The following is a 9285-nucleotide window of genomic DNA, read 5'->3' as shown; positions in this document are numbered from 1 at the left end:
TCTCACTTATCTTCAAACCAAATAAAGAGACAGGCATTCCTTCATTGTGTAGAAGACCTGTTAAAGATGGGAGTGATACACCCAGTTCCAACTGTGGAACAAGGTCAGGGGTTTTACTCAAATCTCTTTGTAGTTCCCAAAAAAGAGGGAACTTTCAGACCAATTCTGGATTTAAAAATTCTAAACAAATTTCTCAGAGTTCCATCGTTCAAAATGGAAACTATTCGAACAATTTTACCTACAATCCAGGAGGGTCAATTTATGACTACCGTGAATTTAAAGGATGCGTACCTACATATTCCTATCCACAAAGATCATCATCAGTTCCTAAGGTTCGCCTTTCTGGACAAACATTACCAGTTCGTGGCTCTCCCATTCGGGCTAGCCACTGCTCCAAGGATTTTCACAAAGGTGCTCGGGTCCCTTCTAGCGGTCCTAAGACCAAGGGGTATTGCAGTGGCACCTTATCTGGACGACATTCTAATCCAAGCGTCGTCTCTTTCCAAAGCAAAGGCTCATACAGACATTGTTCTAGCCTTTCTCAGATCTCACGGGTGGAAGGTGAACGTAGAAAAGAGTTCCCTGTCTCCGTCGACAAGAGTTCCCTTTTTGGGAACAATAATAGATTCTTTAGAAATGAAGATCTTCCTGACAGAAGTCAGAAAGTCAAAGCTTCTAAACGCTTGTCAAGTTCTTCACTCTATTCTGTAGCCTTCCATAGCTCAGTGCATGGAAGTAGTAGGGTTGATGGTTGTGGCAATGGACATAGTTCCTTTTGCTTGAATTCATCTAAGACCATTACAACTGTGCATGCTCAAGCAGTGGAATGGGGACTATACAGACTTGTCTCCAATGATTCAAGTAGACCAGATGACCAGAGACTCACTCCGTTGGTGGTTGACCCAGGATCACCTGTTCCAGGGAATGAGTTTCCGCAGACCAGAGTGGGTCATTGTCACGACCGACGCCAGTCTATTAGGCTGGGGCGTGGTCTGAGATTCCCTGAAAGCTCAGGGTCTATGGTCTCGGGAAGAGTCTCTTCTCCCGATAAACATCCTGGAACTGAGAGCGATATTCAATGCTCTCCAGGCTTGGCCTCAACTAGCGAAGGCCGGATTCATAAGATTCCAGTCAGACAACATGACGACTGTAGCTTACATCAACCATCAGGGGGGAACAAGGAGTTCCTTGGCGATGAGAGAGGTGTCCAAAATCATCAAATGGGCGGAGGATCACTCCTGCCACCTATCTGCAATCCACATCCCAGGAGTAGACAACTGGGAGGCGGATTATCTGAGTTGTCAGACTTTCCATCCGGGGGAGTGGGAACTCCACCCGGAGGTGTTTGCCCAGTTAACTCAATTATGGGGCATTCCAGACATGGATCTGATGGCGTCTCGTCAGAACTTCAAGGTTCCTTGCTACGGGTCCAGATCTAGGGATCCCAAGGCGGCTCTAGTGGATGCATTAGTGGCGCCTTGGTCGTTCAACCTAGCTTATGCGTTTCCACCGTTCCACCTCCTTCCCAGGCTTGTAGCCAGGATCAAACAGGAGAAGGCCTCGGTGATTCTGATAGCTCCTGCGTGGCCGCGCAGGACTTGGTATGCAGACCTGGTGAATATGTCATCGGCTCCACCATGGAAGCTACCTTTGAGACAGGATCTTCTAGTACAAGGTCCATTCGAACATCCAAATCTAGTTTCTCTGCAGCTGACTGCTTGGAAATTGAACGTTTGATTTTATCCAAGCGTGGGTTTTCAGATTCAGTGATAGATACTCTGATCCAAGCCAGAAAACCTGTGACTAGAAAGATTTACCATAAAATATGGAAAAAATATATCTGTTGGTGTGAATCCAAGGGATTCTCCTGGAGTAAGATTAAAATTCCTAGGATCCTCTCCTTTCTCCAAGAAGGTTTGGATAAGGGATTGTCAGCGAGTTCTCTAAAAGCTGTGCGAGATGTACAAGCTTTTGTACAGGCTTTGGTTAGAATCAAGCCTGTTTACAGACCCTTGACTCCTCCCTGGAGTCTAAATTTAGTTCTTTCAGTTCTGCAAGGGGTTCCGTTTGAACCCTTACATTCCATAGATATCAAGTTACTATCTTGGAAAGTTTTGTTTTTGGTTGCTATTTCTTCTGCTAGAAGAGTTTCTGAATTATCTGCTTTGCAGTGTGACCCACCCTATCTGGTGTTCCATTCAGATAAGGTTGTTTTGCGTACTAAGCCTGGTTTTCTTCCAAAAGTTGTTTCCAACATTAACCAGGAAATAGTTGTTCCTTCTTTGTGTCCGAATCCAGTTTCAAAGAAGGAACGTTTGTTACACAATTTAGATGTAGTCCGCGCTTTAAAGTTCTATTTAGAAGCAACAAAGGATTTCAGACAAACTTCTTCTTTGTTTGTCGTTTATTCTGGTAAGAGGAGAGGACAAAAAGCTACTGCTACCTCTCTTTCTTTCTGGCTGAAAAGCATCATCCGATTGGCTTATGAGATTGCCGGACGGCAGCCTCCTGAATGAATCACAGCTCACTCTACTAGGGCTGTGGCTTCCACATGGGCCTTCAAGTACGAGGCTTCTGTTGATCAGATATGTAAGGCAGCGACTTGGTCTTCTCTGCACACTTTTGCCAAATTCTACAAATGTGATACTTTTGCTTCTTCGCAGGCTATTTTTGGGAGAAAGGTTTTGCAAGCTGTGGTGCCTTCTGTTTAGGTAACCTGATTTGCTCCCTCCCTTCATCCGTGTCCTAAAGCTTTGGTATTGGTTCCCACAAGTTATGGATGACGCCGTGGACCGGACACACCAATGTTGGAGAAAACAGAATTTATGCTTACCTGATAAATTACTTTCTCCAACGGTGTGTCCGGTCCACGGCCCGCCCTGGTTTTTTAATCAGGTTTGAAAAATTTCTTTCTCTATACACTACAGTCACCACGGCACCCTATAGTTTCTCCTTTTTTTCTCCTAACCGTCGGTCAAATGACTGGGGGGGCGGAGCCTGGGAGGGACTATATGGACAGCTTTTGCTGTGCTCTTTGCCATTTCCTGTTGGGGAAGAGAATATTCCCACAAGTTATGGATGACGCCGTGGACCGGACACACCGTTGGAGAAAGTACTTTATCAGGTAAGCATAAATTCTGTTTTTCACAAATTGTTTCACAAACTTTAGGTTTCTCACTAAAATTATTTACAAACAACTTGTGCAATTATGGCATAAATGGTTGTAAATGCTTCTCTGTGATCCCCTTTGTTCAGAAATAGCAGACATATACATTGCTTTGGCATTGCATTTTGGAAATGAGAAGGCTGCTAAATGCCACTGCGCACCACACGTGTATTATGCCCAGCAGTAAAGGGGTTAATTAGGGAGCATGTAGGGAGCTTGTAGGGTTAATTTTAGTGTAGTGTAGTAGACAACCACAAGTTTTGATCTAGGCCCATTTTGGTATATTTAATGCCACCATTTCACCGCCAAATGCGATCAAATTAAAAAAAAGTTAAATTTTTCCACAATTTTAGTTTTCTCACTGAAATTATTTACAAACAGCTTGTGCAATTATGGCACAAATGCTTGTAAATGCTTCTGTGGGATCCCCTTTGTTCAGAAATAGCAGACATATATGGCTTTGGCGTTGCTTTTTGGTAATTAGAAGGCCGCTAAATTCTGATGCGCACCACACGTGTATTATGCCCAGCAGTGAAGGGGTTAATTAGGGAGCTTGTAAGGTTAATTTTAGCTTTAGTGTAGTGTAGTAGACAACCCAAAGTATTGATCTAGGTCCATTTTGGTATATTTCATGCCACCATTTCACTGCCAAATGCGATCAAATAAAAAAAATGTTCACTTTTTCACAAATATTTTCACAAACTTTAGGTTTCTCACTGAAATTATTTGCAAACAGCTTGTGCAATTATGGCACAAATGGTTGTAAATGCTTCTCTGGGATCCCCTTTGTTCAGAAATAGCAGACATATATGGCTTTGGCGTTGCTTTTTGGTAATTAGAAGGACGCTAAATGCCGCTGCGCATCACACATGTATTATGTCTAGCAGTGAAGGGGTTAATTAGGGAGCTTGCAGGATTAATTTTAGCTTTAGTGTAGAGATCAGCCTCCCACCTGACACATCACACCCCCTGATCCCTCCCAAACAGCTCTCTTCCCTCCCACATCCCACAATTGTTCCCGCCATCTTAAGTACTGGCAGAAAGTCTGCCAGTACTAAAATACAAGTGGCTAGATTACGAGTTTTGCTGTAAGAGCGGCTCGGTGCTAACTTGCAAGTTATTGCCACCGCTCACCTCCCTATAGTGCTGCTATTACAGGTTTTCATAAACCCAGCGTTAAAATTGAGCTCCATACCTCACTCAAATACCAGCGCTGCTTTGACCTGATTTTACGTACTCGTGCACGATTTCCCCGTAGACATCAATGGGGAGAGCCGGCTAAAAAAAAGCCCAACACCTGCAATAAAGGAGTGTAAAGCTCCGTAACGGAGCCCCATTGATTTCTATGGGGAAACAAAAGTTATGTTTACACCTAACAACATAACATAAACATCCAGTCTAAACACCAGTAATTTGCTGCCCCCGACATCGCCGACACCTACATTACACTTATTAACCCCTAATTTGCCGCCCCTAACATTTCTGCCACCTACATTACACTTATTAACCCCTAATCTGCCGCCCCCAACGTCGCCGTCACTACTATACTAACGTTATTAACCCCTAACCCTAACACCCACTAACTTTAATATAATTAAATTAAATCTAAATAAAAATGACTATCATTAACTAAATAATTCCTATTTAAAACTAAATATTTACCTGTAAAATAAACCCTTAGCTAGCTACAATATAACTAATAGTTACATTGTAGCTATCTTAGGTTTTATTTTTATATTACAGGTAAGTTTGTATTTATTTTAACTAGGTAGACTACTTAGTAAATAGTTATTAACTATTTACTAGCTACCTAGTTAAAATAAATACAAATTTACCTGTAAAATAAAACCTAACCTGTCTTACACTAACACCTAATCTTACACTACAATTAAATAAATTACATTAATTAAATACAATTAACTAAATTACACAAAATAAAAAATAAATGATCAAATATTTAAACTAATTACACCTAATCTAATAGCCCTATCAAAATAAAAAAGCCCCCCCCAAAATAAAAATAAAAACCTAGCCTACAATAAACTACCAATGGCCCTTAAAAGGGCCTTTTGCGGAGCATTGCCCCAAAGAAATCATCTCTTTTACCTGTAAAAAATATAATACAAACAACCCCCAAACAGTAAAACCCACCACCCACACAACCAAACCCCCCAAAAAAAATCCTAAAAAAAACCTAAGCTCCCCATTGCCCTGAAAAGGGCATTTGTATGGGCATTTAGCTCTTTTTCTTCCCAAACCCTAAGCTAAAAATAAAACCCACCCAATAAACCCTTTAAAAAAAACTAACACTAACCCCCGAAGATCCACTTACAGTTTTTGAAGATCGGACATCCATCCTCAACGAACCCAGAAGAAGATTTCATCCAAGTGACAAGAAGTGGTCCTCCAGACAGGCAGAAGTCTTCATCCAGACGGCATCTTCTATCAGCCAATCGGAATTAAAGGTGAAAAAATCACCTCAAAAGCCTAATTATATTGGCTGATTGCATCAGCCAATAGGAATTTTTCACCTTTAATTCCGATTGGCTGATAGAATTCTATCAGCTAATCGGAATTCAAGGGACGCCATCTTGGATGACGTAATTTAAAGGAGAATTCATTCTTGAAGAGCGGTGGAAAGAAGAGGATGCTCCACGCCGGATGTCTTGAAGATGGAGTCGCTCCGTGTCGGAAGGATGAAGATAGAAGATGCCATCTGGATGAAGACTTCTGCCCGTCTGGAGGACCACTTCTTACCGCTTGGATGAAGACTTCTCCCGGCTTCGTTGAGGACTTCTTGCCGCTTGGATGAAGACTTCTACTGGCTTCATTGAGGATGGATGCCCGGTCTTCAAAAACTGTAAGTGGATATTCGGGGGTTAGTGTTAGTTTTTTTTTAAGGGTTTATTGGGTGGGTTTTATTTTTAGCTTAGGGTTTTGGCAGAAAAAGAGCTAAATGCCCTTTTAAGGGCAATACCCATACAAATGCCCTTTTCAGGGCAATGTGGAGCTTAGGTTTTTTTAGATAGGATTTTATTTGGGGGGTTTGGTTGTGTGGGTGGTGGGTTTTACTGTTGGGGGGTGTTTGTATTTTTTTTTTTACAGGTAAAAGCTGATTTCTTTGGGGCACTGCCCCGCAAAAGGCCCTTTTAAGGGCCATTGGTAGTTTATTGTAGGCTAGGGTTTTTATTATTTTGGGGGGCTTTTTTATTTTCATAGGGCTATTAGATTAGGTGTAATTAATAAATATTTGTTAATTTATTTTTTATTTTGTGTAATTTAGTTAATTGTATTTAATGTCATTTATTTAATTGTAGTGTAAGGTTAGGTGTTAGTGTAACTCAGGTTAGGTTTTATGTTACAGGTAAATTTGTATTTATTTCTCCAACATTGGTGTGTCCGGTCCACGGCGTCATCCTTACTTGTGGAAATATCTCTTCCCCAACAGGAAATGGCAAAGAGTCCCAGCAAAGCTGGCCATATAGTCCCTCCTAGGCTCCGCCCACCCCAGTCATTCTCTTTGCCGTTGCACAGGCAACATCTCCACGGAGATGGTTAAGAGTATGTGGTGTTTAGTTGTAGTTTTTTATTCTATTATCAAGAGTTTGTTATTTTAAAATAGTGCTGGTATGTACTATTTACTCTGAAACAGAAAAAGATGAAGAATTCTGTTTGTGAGAGGAAGATGATTTTAGCAGACAGTAACTAAAATCCTTTGCTGTTTCCACATAGGACTGTTGAGATGAAGTAACTTCAGTTGGGGGAAACAGTTAGCAGACTTTTCTGCTTAAAGTATGACTAGCCATATTTCTAACAAGACTGTGTAATGCTGGAAGGCTGTCATTTCCCCTCATGGGGACCGGTAAGCCATTTTCTTAGTCTCAAGCAGAATAAAGGGCTTAATATGGGCTATAAAACTGGTAGACACTTTTATGGGCAAAATCGATTGCTTTGTTTATGCTGGTATTTCACACTTATAAACTTGGGGAACGTTTTTTAACGTCAGGCACTATGTTAGACACCTTTTCCAGTCAGGAAGGGCCTTCCCAGTTGTAGGCTGAGCCTCATTTTCGCGCCATTACTGCGCAGTTGTTTTTTGAGAGCAAGACATGCAGATGCATGTGTGAGGATCTGAAGATAGTTGGAAAAGTTCCTAGAAGGCGTCATTTGGTATCGTATTCCCCTCTGGGCTTGGTAAAGTTGCAGCAAAGGCTGTAGCTGGGACTGTAGAGGGGTTAAAACTGTAACCGGCTCCGGTTTCGTTATTTTAAGGGTTAAAGCTCTGAAAATTGGTATGCAATACCTTTAATGCTTTAAGACACTGTGGTGAAATGTTTGGTAAATTTTGAACAATTCCTTCATATTTTTTCACATATTCAGTAATAAAGTGTGCTCTGTTTAAAATTTAAAGAGACAGTAACGGTTTTGTTTTAAAACGGTTTTTGTGCTTTACTGACAAGTTTAAGCCTTTTTAACATGTCTGTGCCTTCAGATAAGCTATGTTCTATATGTATGAAAGTCAATGTGTCTCCCCCTTCAAAATTATGTGATAATTGTGCCATAGCGTCCAAACATAGTAAGGACAGTACTGTCACAGATAATGAAGTTGCCCAAGATGATTCATCAGATGAAGGGAGTAGACATGGTTCTACATCATCTCCTTCTGTGTCTACACCAGTTTTGCCCACGCAGGAGGCCCCTAGTACTTCTAGCGTGCCAATGCTTATTACCATGCAACAATTGACGGCTGTAATGGATAACTCCATAGCAAATATTTTATCCAAAATGCCTGCATATCAGAGAAAGCGCGATTGCTCTGTTTTAAACACTGAAGAGCAGGAGGGCGCTGATGATAATTGTTCTGTCATACCCTCACACCAATCTGAAGGGGCCATGAGGGAGGTTTTGTCAGATGGGGAAATTTCAGATTCAGGAAAAATTTCTCAACAGGCTGAACCTGATGTTGGCACATTTAAATTTAAATTAGAACATCTCCGCGCACTGCTTAAGGAGGTGTTATCTACTCTGGATGATTGTGACAACCTGGTCATTCCAGAAAAATTATGCAAGATGGACAAGTTCCTAGAGGTTCCGGTGCACCCCGACGCTTTTCCTATACCCAAGCGGGTGGCGGACATAGTGAATAAGGAGTGGGAGAAGCCCGGCATACCTTTTGTTCCCCCTCCTATATTTAAGAAATTATTTCCTATGGTCGACCCCAGAAAGGACTTATGGCAGACAGTCCCTAAGGTCGAGGGGGCAGTTTCTACTCTAAACAAGCGCACTACTATTCCTATCGAGGATAATTGTGGTTTCAAAGATCCTATGGATAAAAAATTGGAGGGTTTGCTTAAAAAGATTTTTGTACAGCAAGGTTACCTTCTTCAACCCATTTCGTGCATTGTTCCTGTCACTACAGCAGCGTGGTTCTGGTTCGAGGAACTAGAAAAGTCGCTCAGTAGAGAGACTCCATATGAGGAGGTTATGGACAGAGTTCACGCACTTAAGTTGGCTAACTCTTTTATTTTAGATGCCGCTTTGCAATTAGCTAGATTAGTGGCGAAAAATTCAGGGTTTGCAATTGTGGCGCGCAGAGCGCTTTGGCAAAAAGTCTTGGTCAGCGGATGTATCATCCAAGACAAAATTGCTTAATATCCCCTTCAAGGGTAAAACTCTCTTTGGGCCAGAATTGAAAGAGATTATCTCAGAGATCACTGGGGGAAAGGGCCACGCCCTCCCACAAGATAGGCCTTTCAAAGCCAAGAATAAGTCTAATTTTCGTTCCTTTCATAATTTCAGGAACGGACCGGCCTCTAATTCTGCATCCTCTAAGCAAGAGGGTAATGCCTCACAGACCAAACCAGCCTGGAAACCGATGCAAGGCTGGAACAAGGGTAAGCAGGCCAAGAAGCCTGCCGCTGCTAACAAAACAGCATGAAGGAGTAGCCCCCGATCCGGGACCGGATCTAGTGGGGGGCAGACTCTCTCTCTTTGCTCAGGCTTGGGCAAGAGATGTTCAGGATCCCTGGACGCTAGAAATAGTTTCTCAGGGTTATCTTCTGGAATTCAAGGAACTACCCCCAAGGGGAAGGTTCCACATGTCTCACTGATCCTCAAAC

This window comes from Bombina bombina, chromosome 2 (assembly GCF_027579735.1).
Source record: "Bombina bombina isolate aBomBom1 chromosome 2, aBomBom1.pri, whole genome shotgun sequence".
In the NCBI taxonomy this organism is placed as follows: domain Eukaryota; kingdom Metazoa; phylum Chordata; class Amphibia; order Anura; family Bombinatoridae; genus Bombina; species Bombina bombina.
This window is presented reverse-complemented; position numbering follows the sequence as displayed.